This window comes from Gracilinanus agilis, chromosome 2 (genome assembly GCF_016433145.1).
Source record: "Gracilinanus agilis isolate LMUSP501 chromosome 2, AgileGrace, whole genome shotgun sequence".
Lineage (NCBI taxonomy): Eukaryota > Metazoa > Chordata > Mammalia > Didelphimorphia > Didelphidae > Gracilinanus > Gracilinanus agilis.
In genome coordinates, this window is record NC_058131.1 from 103,585,548 (window position 1) to 103,603,620 (window position 18,073).

Sequence of the window (18,073 nt, forward strand, 5' to 3'; positions counted from 1 at the left end):
ATGACTTGGAAAGCCCTTCATTATATTCAAGTCATTCACCCATTCTGAATTTATCTTGGTGTAGGGTGTGAGATGTTGATCTAAACCTAATCTCTCCCATATTGTTTTCAAATTTTCTCAGCAGTCTTTGTCTAATAGTGGATTTTTGTCCCAAAAGTTGGGCTCTTTGCATTTATCATATACTGTCTTGTTGATGTCTCTTACACTGTCTTTTCCCCTGATCCTCCCTTCTGTCTCTTAGCCAGTACCATATTGTTTTGATGACCGCTGCTTTATAGTATAGTTTAATATCTGGTACTGCTAGGCCACCTTCCTTCATGGTTTTTTTTTTCATTATTTCCCTTGATATTCTTGATCTTTTGTTATTCCAAATGAACTTTATTATAGTTTTTTCTCATTCAGTAAAGAAGTTTTTTGGTATTTTGATAGGTATGGCACTAAATAAGTAAATTAATATGGGTAGAATGGTCATTTTTATTATGTTAGCTTATCCTACCCATGAGCAATCAATGTTTTTTTCCAAACGTTTAGACCTAGTTTTAATTCTTTGGAAAGTGTTTTGTAGTTGTATTCATATAATTTCTGTGTTTGTTATGGTAGATAGATACCTAAGTATTTTATATTGTCTGGGGTGATTTTAAATATGTTTCTCTTTCTACCTCTTACTCCTGTGATATGTTGGAAATTTATAGAAATACTGATGATGTATGTGCATTTATTTTGTATCCTGCAACTTTGCTAAAGTTGTTGATTATTTCCACTAGCTTTTTAGTTGATTCTCTAGGATTTTTTAAGTAGACCATCATATTATCTGCAAAGAGTGATAGTTTAGTCTCCTCATTGCCTATTTTAATCCCTACTATTGAATTAATGAATAAGACTAGAAGCTGGTATTTTGAAAAAAACAGATAAAATAGACAAAGTACTGGCCAATCTAATAAAAAAAAGGAAAGAAGAAAACCAAATCAATAGTATCAAAGATGAAAAGGTAGATCTCACTTCTAATGAAGAGGAACTTGAGTCATTCATTAAAAACTATTTTGTCCAATTATATGGCAATAAATATAGCAATCTAGGTGATATGGATGAACATTTACAAAAATATAAATTGCCTAGATTAACAGCAGAAGTAATAGAATTCTTAAATAATCCCATATCAGAAACAGACATTGAACAAGCCATCAAAAAACTCCGTAAGAAAAAAGCACCATGGCCTAAGGGATTCACAAGTGAATTCTATCAAACATTCAAGGAGCAACTAATCCAAATACTATACAAATTATTTGATATAATAAGCAAAGAAGGAGTCCTACCAAATTCCTTTTATGACACAAATATGGTACTGATTCTAAAGCCAGATAGATCAAAAACAGAGAAAGAAAACTACAGACCAATCTCCCTAATGAACATAGATGCAAAAATCTCAAACAGAATACTAGCAAAAAGAATCCAGCAAGTAATCAAAAGGCTAATCCATCATGATCAAGTGGGATTTATACCAGGAATGCAAGGATGGTTCAACATTAGGAAAACCATCCACATAATTGACCATATCAACAAGCTAACAAACAAAAACCACATGATTATCTCAATAGATGTTGAAAAAGCCTTTGACAAAATACAATGCCCATTTCCATTGAAAACACTAGAAAGTATAGGAATAGAAGGACCTTTCCTAAAAATAATAAACATTATATATCTAAAGCCATCAATAAGCATCATAAGCAATGGGGATAAATTAGAAGCCTTCCAAATAAGATCAGCTGTGAAAGAAGGATGCCCATTATCACCTCTATTGTTTAGCATTATACTAGAAACACTAGCAGTAGTAACTAGGGAAGAAAAATAAATTGAAGGGATAATATGTACAAACATGTACATGTAGAAAAAATGCATCTATATACGCATGTGTATAAATGATACATACAAGTATATGAGGTAGGTGGTTGTTATTATCAGTTATTAGTATCTGCTTGGCAGATGAGGAAACTAAAGCAGACATAGGTTAAATGACTTGCGCAGAGTTCCTTGCCCAGGCTTACATCAGACGATATATATCAAACAAACAAATTACTTCATTTGACATTGGGAAGATTAATTCTATAGACTTTTAGTGATCACATGGTGAATCATTTTAACAACAGCTATGACAGGCAGCAGAGCACAAGGAGTAATATTTTATTGATACAGGGTGAGATGGAAACAATGATATAAGTAATGTGTCTGTTTTTCCTCCACTTCTCTTAATCTTTCAATTCTACCTTAATGAAATCTAAAATCCATCTATTAATGCTTTTCATTGTCTATCTCCACATTTGGAAAACAGAAAATGAAGCCTGTATCATGTTGACATTATTCTGATTATCAAATATGATAGTTCATAAAGTACTTTTTAATTTTTAACCATACAAATGATCACTATTAATATTTGGATGGTACTCCTCTGATATAGAGACTAATAATTTTTCAATTCCTGATGGACACAGTCCAATCTCTACAAACCTGCATCTAAAAACTTTCACTTCAGCCCTTTCACATCATTCTCACACAGTCCCACTCCCCAATTCAAATTCTTCACTAATGCCAGGCTAGACTCTTTGTCAAATGAGTATATCTCATATAGCTTCACCTCTCTAAACCATTCATCTCACTGATTGCTATGCCTAAAATGCTTTTCTCTTTTTCCCCCAATTTAAATAAAATTTAATGAATTTCTTTATTTTACAACTATTTATAATCTTTCTATCTCCTTGATTTCCTCACAACTGAATAATTTGTAATGGGGGAAAAAACCTTCCATTATAAACATGCATAGTATAGGAAAATAAATTAATTCCCAAATTGATTATACCTCCCAAAATATGTCTCTCTCTCTCTCTCTTTCTATTTTATGTTCATTGTCTCCCTGGTAGGAGGTGAGTGGCATGCTTCATTTTAAATCTTGTAATAATTAAAATTAGGTGGCTAAATGTGGTAGTTAAAATTTGGTTTGACAAAAATAATAAAGAATTGTTGTGGTCACTATTTATAAAAGTTACAGTAAAACTATGAATCAGTAGATTGTTAGTAGCTGTATTTACAGCAAGTATATACAGACATTAAAGTGGGAAATACAGGAAGGAGGTAGAAAAATATCACCTAGCTAAAAATACCCTAAGTCCTAATTCTAGTGCATCCATACCGTGAATGTGAATCCAAATTAGAATCTCACCAGAATACAAAGTCTGGATCAGGAAGCTGAAATCCGAAGAGCCAAAGATGCTGAAAAATCACCAAGAATCTTCAGCACACACCAGGCCAGGATCATCAAAAATAAAGAGTCTGAGAATTGCTCCAGAGCTCATGCTACCTAGGCTAAAAGCCACCAAGAATGAAGAGCCAAAGAACATGGCTAGCATGAAGAGCAATAATGAAGACCCTGAATCTCTCTTGGTTCCCACTTATATACAGTTTTCTCTACCCATCAGCTCTCCTTGTCACATCTCAGGAATCAATCACAGCCTTTCAATATGCCTAGTACTTCCCAGGCTAGAGGAATATATTAAAATACCTGCTTATGCAAATGAAGTGACTCTGGATTTATGACGTTAATGCCAACAGAACAACAAGGTCTGCTTGTTCCAAAAAATTATGAAAACTTCTATAGTGCACCCATCAATAATTTATATATCTTTCATTTGGAACCAATCTAAATAAGATAAGAAGTCATCACTAGTGCTGGAATTATAGAATGATGGATTTTTCTTGGTAGCACAGCTAGAATACCATTTACTAAGATACCAGGAGATATAATATGAATTATTACAGAAAGGACTACTAACAAAATCACAAATCATTGAGTATTGAGATCTAAGTTTTAATATGAATCTTCAACAATGTTTTCATGAACTTGGAGGCAGAAATTGTATTTTGGCCTTCTTTGTATCTCTTGTATTACTTTTAATATAGTGGCTTCATAATATAATAAAAATTTATGGATTGTGACCTTTAAATAAATCATGAGCATTTATATAATGCTTTTACATTTGCAAATCTTTTTAAAAATGATAGCTCACTTGATCCTTACACCAACAACATAATGACTTAGGTACTATTATTTTCAATTTATAGAAAGTGAAACTGAAACTGAGAGTTGTGACTTGCTCAGAATCATACAGTTGGTAAATAATCTAAGAATCCATCTCAAATCTACTTGGCTGCAGTTTGGCATCATTGAGCTAGAAAGCAGCTAATTATTAACCTAACCCTAACCTTCATATTGAATATGCATAGTGAAATATAGACTTCCTCCTTTTCAACCATCATATTTTTAAAATGTTTTTAAAGCACTTTTGTTGGCTTATTCTCACAGAAAATGAAGTCTTTCAATGTGTTAAATACCCTTATACATGCAGTTTTATTTGTTTCATGGGAATGGTAAGATGCTAAACTACTAGGAACTATCACAATTAATGAACTGTAAATGGACATACAGTTACTAAGAAAATTGTTCTCTAGTTGGGTTTAGAAGAATGTCCTAGGAGAGCTCTATGTTCTGTCCCAGTTCTGCTCCATACTGTTTCACACTTTGTTGCTTAGTGATTGGTCCATGGGGCATAACTTGCTTTATTAGTGGATCATCAGCTTTTTTGTAAACAAGAAAAATTATGCATCATAAAACTATAATAAATCTTAAATAGCACCAGCAATGCTCATAAGAACTACCACTCATCTTCCTTCCTTACTTTAATTGGTCCAACTGAAACTTCAGTGATAAGAAATATATCTAACATACAAGTAAATCTAATAATGATCTATTATAAACAAACAAAAAGGCTTAACATTAAATTTATCTCAAATACAACATGCAGAATTATTGATGGATCTTTACATCATCCAGATATTCCACAAAGTCAATGCTGTTGCTGAGCTTAATGGTTGTCATGGAACTACTTCCATCTCCCTTGTCCAACAACATAGTTGCAAGGAAACTTGCAATTAACCCCTCTCTTCCTTCCTGAAGAGAGGGCGAAAATAGTGTAATAATGGAATTTGTATTGGTGTTGCATGTAATCTTCATAACTACATCACATATCTAAATTACTATTTATAGATATTCCTATTATAAAGACTCTGAGCTCATTTGCCCCTAATTCTTGCCTAACAGAGATAGCACTTCCAGTACACAAATTATCTAATTGAGTGCAAGATAGTCTCCCACCCATCTTTGCTACACTTTAATAAGGAAACATTTTTCTATGGATTTGGAAACAAAGCCCTATGACATGTGAACCTCCTCCTGAAACAGTTATAAGTTTTGGAGTAGATGTTAACCACTGGTATAAAAGGTGACTGGTATAAAAGCCAGTGAGTTTTACTTAAAGCAGTTAGGTAGTTGAATAAACTTAAATAGGTATAAATAAAAAAATCATAATTTAAGAATTTTCAAAGTAATTTATTTCTGAGTGAGCTATCCAGAGAACTGAATGTCTTCCTCTTAAAGCTCCCTAAATCCTAATCATTTACCCAAATCACCTGTCCTTGCTTGGCTTGGTCAAATTTTTTTTTTTTTTATTTCAGCTACCCCTCGGATAGTAGCCACATTTTCCTTGATCATGTTATGTCTGAGGTAGGTTAACTCTAAGCTATGGGATGTTCTACATTGAATGAACTACTACTTCCACATGCCCATCACCTTTTCACCCTGTGCCATGAAGCTGTGATTGTCGCCTACCCTAAATGGTTATCCTATACATGCACCATACTAATAATCTAATTTGCTAGCAAGGTATACTTATACACTGAAAATGGTCACAAAGGTCCTACATAAATATGAAGAAATTTTCAAAACTATTAGATATTTGAGCTCTGATAAGCAAGACAAAAACTCTTGATCAAATGGATGTTAGTCATACTATATTCCAACAAAATCTTCAAAGATAAAATTTCTTTAAGATATCAACAATTAGTTCATTGGTTTACTCACTTTAAGAAAATCAGAGGCCAGTTGGTATTTGCTATCCTCTTTTTCAAAAAGACTTCTTTGTCACTGCTTAATGTACTAATTCATTCTTCAGAAATGAGAAATGCCTATTTTGAAATTCACAGTACTCAACTTCTCAAATGGGACTCTGATTACATATGAGGGTATTTGCTCTACCAATGCAGATCATAACTCATCTGTATCTGCCTACTGATATTATTCATGTTCATGTAGTGTGGTTCATTGGAATGACTGCCTAGTGACTAGAATTAGCTCAAAATCTTAACCCTGATAATTGATGTGTGACCTTTAGCAAATTACTTCCTTGGGCACTTGTTTATTCATTTGTAAAATACAAGGGAATTGGACTATATGGCCTCTGAAGTTCTTCTCAATCCAGATCCACGTTCCTCTTATAATTTCATAAAAAGAGAGTCATCCCCAAAGACTGGTGGGGGCAGGGTCCTTCACTTTCCCACGAAACCTCAATGATATCAAAACAACAAACCGCCTATTATTTTTCTCTCATTCTTTATGAACTGCCAATCTATCTGAGTATTCATTTGCCTATGACTTTAATGATATCTTTCACAATATTTTTTCTTCATATTTCCTTGTTTGCAATCTATTATACCTTGCTCAATCAACATGGATTTCTTTGCTATTATTTAAGTGAACTTCAGTTTTAGTTATTTGGAGAAAACAAAGATCCCAAACCTGTAGTCATTGGATATTATTAGTAATATTGGTAAATGAGTATGTTTTAGGATCAGAGCCATAATATTGGCATTGCTTTCTCTCATATTTGAGAGACTCAGGAGTTTTCTTATGTTATATATGCAGCCTTTTTAAAGTGCTTTAATGAAGTGATATTATGGACTATGATAATACGTGCATCTCATAAACCTGTATAAAAATAATACATTGATCCATGATTGAGAAATCTTGGAGTTTAATGCCAATGGAGCTTAACTTTGCAAACATTAAAGTTTATGACTACAGTGAGTTATAATTTAAAAGAAAAATCTAGAAAATAAATAGATCATTACTGAAAAATTATAGCAACATGAATCATAGCATCCAAGTTTTAGAGGCTAAAAGAACCTTATGAGTCATTTAGACCATGACCCTCATTATATCATTGAGGAAACTGAGGTGCCAAAATTTTAAATGGCAAAGAAAATTTGTAACTAAATTCCTATGATTTTAAATCCAGGATTCTTTTCACTGATATAACCTATGGATTTCTATTTTCCCTGGTTCCTACTTTTGACTTTTCTTAGTTCTTTACATACTTTAAAAGGATCTTTTTGGAAATATATTAAACCTGTACAAAGGAAAATAGTAGAATTTTAGATTTAATAGTAGAGCTATTCTTACTTCCTTCCTCATATGAATAATGTAAGTTTAAGGATGAAATAAATAAATAACTGTTTGTAAATTTTCTGAGATCAGAGCCCTCTTTTACCAGAGTGGCCTCAGGCACATTACCAAAGGCTCAAGTAATTTGAAATCTCTGGTGCTGAGAGAAGAGGCACCACTGACAAAGTTCCAGTGCTCCCTTTTCATGATCCATCTTCCAATCCTAAATGTCCTTGTCTGATGTCTCATTTTTATTTATACCCTTCCTACAAAGTAATATCTGTACCCAATGATTCAAGATAATCTCTCCACAAATCATTTTCTCCACTATATCTATACCCTTAATCTGTCCACATTCAGCTCCACATGCATGACTATGGGTTGACTATCCCAACCTTCCATTGGTCTTTGTAAAACACTACATTTAAGACCTTTCTTTATATTCCCTATTTCTTTGGAGGGTTTCATTATTTTGTTAGTCATTTAAGTTAAAAAAAAAACTTCAGGATCAGAAGCTAGCTCAGATATCATCTAATACAAATTGTCCCTGAAGCATAATCTCTTCTCTAACATAAGTGACATGAGGCCTTTGTTTAAATGACTCAAGTAAGATATTTCTGGAAGTATCCCATTCCTCCTTGAATAACTAATTGCTAGGAAACTTAAATTTGTCTTATTTTGTAAACTCCAACTATTCTTTCTGGCTCTTCCCTCTTGATCTAAGCAAAGGAAATATAATTCTTTTTTCCATGGGATAACATTCCAAATATTTGAAAATAACTATAACAATTTCATTGGTATTTTTGTTTTATAAACTCTTTATTTCAAAATATGTTTGTTCATTTCTTCAAAAAAAGGAGGGAAGTGTATTTGCTGATAATTTTTAAAACCAAACTTGGTAATTATATTAATATAGTGTGTTGTTTTTATATTTTGTAATATATTTATATGTGCATATACATGGATGAATGTGTTTATATATGCATGTACTGTAATATTGAAGTCTGGTTTAAGTAGGTTGATAAAAAATCTTCTCACCCTTCCTTGTATTTTTTTCATAATTTCTCAAAGAGTATTATATGTTCATGATATACATTTTTAAAGCATTTCCCAGTTTATGAGCATCTACTCTTGTTTCTAGGACTTTTTTGTCTTTGTCTATTTGTTTGTCTCATAGCTACTACAAGAAAATGCTGCTATAAATATTTTGATGTGCATCTAACTTCTTTTCCTATTTTGGACCTTTTGCTGGGTACATGTCTAACAGAAAGGATTAAAGATAAAAAGCATGGGCATTTAATATAGATTGGTCTTTTTAAAATGCTTTTAGAGATGAATTTAAAAGTGCTATGTAAAAGTGAACTTCATTCCACAAAGTAAAAGCTTTCACCTCTCACTTCACAATAGACAATCTCACAAAGGTATTATTTTTTCCAGGGTAAAAGGAGTCACAAAGTCAAAAGAACTTGCTTAAAATATTTCTGTAAAATATGCCAGTGAAATGTAATATATTAAATTCATATTTTTCAATCCATATTTGAAACAAATTATTTTCCTTGAATTCAAATATTTTCCTTAAAATTTATTTTTTTACATATCAGCTGGATTAAAACAGCAACAACAAAAAATATGGCAGCAAATGGACTTCTTTCATTTTGACATCTTTGACACTTTATAAATGGCTAATTTCATTCTTTCCTGCATTTCTGAATATTGAGTAATCAGTAGAGGTTAGGGATCCTTGAGTTTAAGCCCATGGTAATTGAGACTACTTTCATTTCCACAGCTAGAGCTGCTAAAATTCTTTAATATATACACAATCAAACAACCAGTCTGGGAGCCAATAGCTGAAATCACAGGGCACTGGTAAATTTGGTGGAATGTTTTTGGAAGAGTAATTATCAAGTTATCAAGAAATTATTGATGGTATCAATACTTTCCCTCCTCCCACTTTCCAAATGTTTAAACATTATTGTACTAATTTTGTCTTCCCCCATCACTTTCCAAATTATTGAACACTACTGATTGGGCACAGGAAAGCTCTAAAATCAATTAAGAGGGATCTAATCTTAGCCTCCCTCTCCCATTATCATTTTTGTATATGAATAGCATGTCAAAACAGCTTTACATATTAGAACAAATGCTATTATTTGTGTTGGATCTTTTAAGTCCTGATTACAAAAGTATTTGCTAGATTTGCATTCCTATCCTTGAAGCAAATATCATTATTTTAAAAGCAGCAGTAATACCAAAAATACTGCTTCTAAGTATTTGTAACACAAGTGCTCTCATTTACAGCTTGATAGTCTTCTAATGTTACTCTGAAGAAGTCCCCACATATCAATCTCATATTCCATTCTTCCTATTTCTGAAGGTGTGTATCACTTCAGAAATAGTCAAGTATTGTATAGACTAGCAGCTTCAGAATGAGTGTCTTTCTACAGTTAAGTTCTTCTAATCTTCCTGGAAGATGCTAGCAAAACTCAATTCTCTTTCATATACTTTATTTCTTTATTAGTCTTTCTCAAGACTATTTTTATGAGAACAAAGTTGATTTGATAGGTCAACTAAACAAAAGCATAATGTTAAATATAATTAATTCAAAACTGGTTAGAAAAATATCTGACAAGGATTACTTCAAATGGTCAAAAGGAATATAAACCTTATAAGCTCAGCAACAATAGAATATGCTAATAAACTCTGTATTTCAACTAAGTTTATTTCATTAGTATAGCCACCAGACCAGAATATCTCTATTACCAAACTATATTCTGTTTCTGTGTCAACTTATCTTACCACTTATTTCATGTAAAATATTACCAGTTTGTCGTACTGAGCATAAAAATACAAAAAATACATTAATTTGGTTTTGTTAAAGAAAAATAAGAAAATATTGGCAGAACTGTTAAATTCAAAACAAGATAAATAGGATAGAAAATCTATTATCTAAAGTTATGTTTATTTATTTAGTTTTTTGGAAATAAAAAATCTTGGTTTCAGATGAAACTAAGGTATTTTTGTTTGTTATTTTTTTAAACATTTATTAATATTCATTTTTAACATGGTTACATGATTCATGCTCCCACTTTCCCCTTCACCCCCTGAACTCCCCCCACCCACGGCCGATGCACAATTCCACTGGTTTTAACATGTGTCATTGATCAAGACCTATTTCCAAATTGTTGTTAGTTGCATTGGTGTGGTAGTTTTGAGTCTACATCCCCAAACATGTCCACCTCAACCCATGTGTTCAAGCAATTGCTTTTCTTATATGTTTCTTCTCCTGCAGTCCTTCCTCTGAATGTGGGTAGCATTCTTTACCATAAATCCTTCAGAGCTGTCCTGTGTCATTGAATTGCTGCTGGTACAGAAGTCCATTGCATTCGATTTTACCATAGTATATCAGTCTCTGTGTACAGTGTTCTTCTGGCTCTGTTCCTTTCGCTCTGCATCAATTCCTGGAGATCTTTCCAGTTCACATGGATTTCCTCCAGTTTATTATTCCTTTTAGCACAATAGTATTCCATCACCAACATATACCACAATTTGTTCAGCCATTCCCAATTGAAGGACATACCCTCCTTTTCCAGTTCTTTGCCACCACAAAAAGCGCAGCTATAAATATTTTCGTACAAGTCTGTTTATTTATGATCTCTTGGGGTACAAACCCAACTATGGTATGGCTGGATCAAAGGGCAGGCATTTTTATAGCCCTTTGAACATAAAAACTAAGTTATTTTTGAAGGTGGTTTTGAAAGTGTTGTATTGGCTAGTCCATGCCTGAGATTTTACAAAAGTCAGTGCCCTATAAACATCTTGTGGTTTCTGCAAGTAATATAATATTTTAATTTGTAAAAATAGGCATTCATATACACAGATATACACATATCCAAAGGAAAGAACAAATGATATTTGAATACAGAAAAACTAAGCATGTATCAACACACCAAAGGTATAGCAGTATATAACAAAAGAGCCATTATGAGACATGAGAAAAGTGACATGTTTAAGCTAATTCTGTTCCATATTAAAGAATCTCAAGAAGTGACAACATAATCATTTCATATGGCTTCATTTATTCAAACTCTTACTGTTCTGTTTAAAATAAATCAAAAGTAAGCCAGAAATGAAGAGTAAATTTGAGTAAGACATAATTCATCAAATAGACAAATTCATTGGGCAAAGATAGTGACCAATAATCCTCTATATATGTAAGCAGCATACCATATGTAGATCTGTTGAAGGAACAAGGAATGTTTGGAATAGAAAAAATAATCTTGTGAATGTACATTAAAGTGGTCTGTAAGTATCTTGAAAGAATGTTAGGAGGAAGAGGTATTAACTTGTACTTCTTGGCCAAAGGAAAAGAAAATTATGGATGAAAAATACAAATATAACCTTGATTCAAGAGGAAGGTAGAAGATGTATTGGTAAGGCAGAGGGTTCTTCCTTATAAGTTTGGATGAAAATTGGTTGTGTACATTTGGGCATTTTTATCCATCTATACATTTGGCATTTGACTTACTGGACTTTGGGTCCTTTTCAGCTTTGGAAATCTATAATTCTGAGTGATAGATTTAAATCCAGGAGAAATGGGTTCAGATCATGGCCCTGATATTTAATGCCTGCTTCAATTAAGTAAGCAATTTTACCTTTCCTTTCCTTAGTTTCTTCATCTATAGGGAAGGATATTAGAATAGACCACTTTCAAGCTCTATTCCAACACTAAATCTATGTTCTTATTAAAAAATATAAATTACTCATCTCAAATTTTACAAGTTTTGTAGAAAACTCCTATAGACTCATTGCAACTAACATAGTAGATCTAACACAGTACCTACATTTATTAAATGTGCAATAAACATTATTCCATTCAATATAAAATTTCTTATCTTGAGACCACAAGAATAATTGTAGTCATTTATTTGATTGACCTGGCAATGGTCAGTTCATATTTCCAAAGACCAAAAGGTATATAACATTTCCTCATTCCTTCAAATTGCTGGAACTTAATGTTGACCATTTGACATCAATTTGGCAATGATATCAATTCAGTTTTCATAGTTGCTCTCCCACTATCCTTTTCCTTTCCAAGATGGTCACCAAAGTCTAGGTAGTAATGAAGAAGAGCTGATGAACTAGCAGAGGCAGTATATTTCCAGTGCCAGATAGATCACTACCTTGTGATCCCAGGTTATTTCACTGCTTAAAAAGGTCCAATTGGAAAGTTCTTTCACATTTTGATGTGAAACTGGCATTACTATAATATCCTCTCATTGATCTGAGTTCTGGCTTCTGTGACCAAATCAGATAAATGTATTTTTCCTCTTTTTGTCAGGCCTTCAAATATTTAAAGCCTTTTTCTTCTTTGGCTCAAATTAAACATTTCTAGCTCTTGCAAGTTTACCTTCTATGACTAAAATTATCAACCATACAGTTCCAGTCATTGTGACCTGGGTAGTCATCATTTTTCAATGTGCCAGAATAGAGAAAAGTAGGATAATTTCATTTATCTTTCTGTTCACATTAATGAATATTTTAAAATGTTTTTCCTCACAGAATAAATAATGGGAAGTATTGCATATAAGTATATACTGTGAGAATTACACTATATCCCACAATTGAGATTCTCTGCTTTTAAGATCCTTGCTAGGCTGTGTTGAGCCTGCTTCCTGGAAAATGAACAGTAAAGGAACAGTCAATGAAGAAAATGAATATAAATCTTGTTCAAGGATTCTAGGAAGCACTTATGAGTTTATAACTTACGGAACTAAGTATGGATACAATATATAGTTTCAACACCCCCACAGCATATTAGTAAGTATATTGAACATTTCATCTTGATTTTAATTTGGGTAATATTCCCATTAGAAATGGTTACTAATTAGAGCACTCATTCAATGTTCATAATGACAATGTAATGGAAAAATTCCAATAGAAGTTTATTCTGTTTTCCCATTAACATCATACACTTAGTATCTATTTGGTACATTTCTTTTTGTTATTGAAAGCACACACTAATATTCTAACTCAGGTCTTTGTTTAAATCCAAGAATTATTACAATGTTTTATAAGAACAGGTGTAATTATAGATTATTAAAGATTCATAGGTTAAGTATACAATTCCTTTAGAAATATTTATGTGCTATATATTTCTTGATTATATCAGCATAAAACTAAGACATCTGCCTTAAGAAGAAAAGAGATATAATTTTTTGATGATTAAAAAAAGGCAAACATTTATCTTGTATCATCTATTACCGTGAAGCTTTTATGAATACACAGAGCTATGTCCATAGTTACATAAGACCCATACATCTATATAGACTCAGGTACCTTCAGAACCCCAAAAGAATTTAAACTTTTGAGAGAAGGACCTATTTCATGTTATTTTGTTTAATATTAGTACCTCATTCAGCACCTTACACTTAATAGGCACTTAAAATTCTTGATGATGGATCAATCTTTCTGACAGGTCCACTCGAAATAAATTATCTAATAATTTAACTAATTGATTTGCTCCTCTTCTGAATGATTTGGCAGTATGTGACTAAGGAACTACCTACTTATATAAACAAAGCAATACACAATTTTTTCTGTTTAAGGACAATGTAGGTAACAATAATAGAAAAAAACAAAAAGCAAAATATGTAATTGAAGAAAAAGGAAAAGACAGTCATTTCATTTAATTTATGACATTAGGATAGAAACTGCCTTGCAGTCTTCTAACATTGTAGAAGAAGAAGAAAGATATTTCTGGACTAAGATGGTCACAGGGTAGAAGAAAGAGTCATCTTTTCCTCACCAGCAACCCATATAAACCGCCTCAAAAGGACAAAAATCAAAATCAGATGATCACAGGGGCTGTACCACAGAGCACAGCCTTGAAGGTAGGCAGGATTTGAGCATTTCCATGCTATTAGTGGGTAAAATTACTCCTAACATAGCATGAGCTGATCACCCTTCCCCCACTCCACCTGTGGTACCAGAATCAGAGCAAGCACAGGGCAATCTCTAGGTTCCTGGTGGGCTATCTGAGGACATCACAGACTTACCCCTGAAGTCAGCAAGATTTGGGACCCCAGGAGGATGAGGAATGTGGAGCTTGGATACAGAAATAGGGCAGACTGCATACCACAGACTCAGTGGAGACTGAGAAATAGTCTCAGGGCAAAAACTACTCTGTAGCTTGATACAGAAAGTGGTGGCTAAAGTCCTAACTCAGACTTCTGGCTGGGAAGGGAATAAAAAAACTAACACATCAATGGCCACCAACACCCAAGAATACAATCTACAACTACCTAAAAAATAAGGAAAAGTCTCTGAAGCTTGATACTTTCTATGGAGAAAAATACCAGAGTACAGAGGAGAAAATAGAGAGGGGAAAAAAAAACAAGCAAACACATCCAAACTTTCAAACAAAATGGAAATTGATAACAAACTCTTGAGGATCTCAAATTAGCTTTCAAGAAGTAAGTATGAAAGATAGAAGAAACTTGTCAACATAAGTGGGACATAGTTCAAAAAGAAAATCACAGTTTAAAAGACAGAATCTCCCACATGGAAAAAGAAGCTCTAAAATCATATGAAATGATATGCAAATTGGAGATCAGAATTGACCTGCTGAAAATCATAAAAAGCAGGATATACAAAACTCAAAAGGAAAATAAAAAGATCATAGCTGAAAATTCGTCATTAAAGACTATAATTGGGCAAATGGAAACCAATGATCTTACAGGACAGTAAGAATTAATAACGCAAAGTCAAAAGAATGACAAAATAGAAGGAAACATAAAATATCTCATTTAGAAGATGAAAAACCTGGAAAACACGAGAGATAGTTTGAAAAACAGGTCTACCTAGAAACCTAGTAATAAACAGAAATCTTGACATTACACTACAAAATATTATCCAAGAAAATTGTCCTGGTATTCTTGAAGAAGAGGGCAAAATAGACACTGAAGGAGTCCACAGATCACCCTCTACATTAAATCCTCAAAAGACAACCCCCAGGAATGTACTTGCCAAATTCAATAGCTTCTAAGTCAAGGAGAAAATATTGAAAGAAGCCAGAAAGGGACAATTCAGATATCAAGGAACACCAATTAGGATTACATAGGATCTGGCAACCACCACATTAAAGGATTTCAAAGCTTGGAATATGATATTCAGAAAGGCAAGAGAATTTGGTCTACAACCAAGGATCACCTAACCATCAAAACTGACTATATACTTCCAGGGGAAAGTATGGACATTTAATAAAACAGAAAATTTCCAAGTATTTGTAAAGAAAAGACCAGAACTAAACAGAAAATTTGATGCCCAAATACACAATTCAAGAGAAACATGAAAAGGTAAACAGGAAAGAGGGGGGAAATTTTTTAAGGGCTTAAGTAGGGTCATATTGTTTATATCCCTCTATGGAAAAATGATTGTTGTAACTCTCAAAAACCGTATTAACTATCATAATAGTTAGAAGAATTATTCATAGGTAGTGTTTGGGGTAATAAGTGGTTTAAGATGATGTGTAAAAAATAAAGGGGATGAATAGAAGATGGCACCAAGAAAAACTTGAAGGAATAAGAAAAATAGGATAAATTATACCCATAAAAAGATACATGGGAGGGGGAGGGGAAGAATACTATTTTAAGAAAGAGAAGAGAGTGCTAATAGGTAATACTTAAATCGTACTCTTAATGGAATCAATTCTGAGAGGGAAGGGCATCTAGATCAATTGGGGCATCGAATTTTATCTTACCCTACAGGGGAGTTGAGAGGAAAAATCCAAAGTTGGGAGTGGGGCAAGGAGTACTTAAAAGGCAAGTAACAGAGAGGGAGGGAATTTAATAGACCCTAAAGAAAAATATGAGGGGAATAAGAAGGGAGGGGATGGGAAGGGAAGTAAAATAAGGGTGGGGATTAGGGGAACTGATTAAAAACAAAACACTGCTATAGAAGGAAATAGTGAAAAAAGAAACAACAGGACTAGGAGAGGAAATCAAAATGTTGGGGAATACACAGGTGGCAACTACAACTCTGAATGTGAATGGGATGAACTCACTCATAAAACAGAAGAAAGAAACCAAAATCCTACTATATCTTATCTACAAGAAACACAAATGAGGCAGGTAGATACACACAGGATTAAAATAAAAGGCTGGAGCAAAATCTTTTGGGAATCAACTGAGAAAAAGAAGGCAAGAGTCAAAATAATGATATCTGACAAAGCCAAAGTAAAAATAGACCTGATTAAAATACATAGGGAAGATAATTACATCCTGACAAAAGACAGTATAAACAATGAGGAAATAGCAATATTCAATATGCATGCACCAAATGGTATAGAAGTCAAATTTTTAAAGGACTAGCTATTGGAGCTTAAGGAGGAAATAGATAGTAAACCTATACTAGTGGGACACTTGAACCTATCTCTATCAGATCTAGACAAATACAATCAAAAAATAAATAAGAAAGAGGCACAAAATGTTAATGAAATCTTAGAAAAATTAGAGATAATAAATATATAGAGAAAAATAAATAGGGAAAAATGATATACAATTTTTTGCGTAGCACTAGGGCATAAAATCATTATAAAAATGCAAAAAACCAGAAATAATAAATGCAACCTTTTAAGATCATAATACAATAAAATAATTATTAGTTAGGGTATATGGAGAGGGAAATCAAAAAATGTTTGGAAATTAAATTATATGATTCTCCAAAGTTGGTTGATGAACAAATAATAGAAACAATTAATAGTTACATTCAAAAGAATTAAAAAGAGAAGACATCATATCAAAAACTATGGGATGCAGACAAAGCAGTACTCAGGGGACCATTGATATCTCTGAGTACCTATATTAACAAAAATTGTGAGATGCAGTCAAAGCAATACTCAGGGTAAAATTTATATTCCTGAATGCATACATTAAAAATCAGAGAGGGAAGAGGTCAATGAATTGGGCATGCAAATTAAAAAACTATAAAGAGAACAAAATAAAATCCCCCAGATAAAATCTAAATTAGAAATCCTAAAAATTAAAGGACAAATTAATAAAATTGAAAGTAAAAAACTACTGAATTAATAAGACTAGGAGCTAGTACTTTGAAAAAAAACAATAAAATTGATGAAATACTGGTTAATCTAATAAAAAAGGAAAGAAGAAAACCAAAGTGACACTATCATAGATGAAAAGGGAGACATCCATTCTAATGAAGAGAAAATTAAGGTAATTATTAAGAATTATTTTGCCCAATTATATGACAATGAATACAGCCATCTAGGAGATATGGATGAATATTTACAAAAATATAAACTGCCTAGATTAACAGAAGAAGAAATAGAATACTTAAATAATTACATATCAGAAAAAGAAATCAAGCAAGTAATCAAAGAATTCCCTAAGAAAAGGTCTGCAGGGTCAGATAGTTGAAAAAGTGAATTCTATCCAATATATAAAGAACAACTAAACCCAATACTATACAAACTATTTGGAAAAAATAAGGAAGTTCCACAAAATTACTTTAATGGCACAAATATGGTAAAGATTCCAAAGCCGGGCAGATGAAAAACAGGAAGAAAACTGCAGACCAATCTCCCTAATGAACATAGATACAAAAATATTAAATAGAATACTAGCAAAGAGACTTCAGCAAGTGATCATGATAATTATCCACTATGATCAGGCAGGATTTATACCAGGAATGCAAGGATGGTTTAATATTAGGAAAACCATCCACATAATTGCT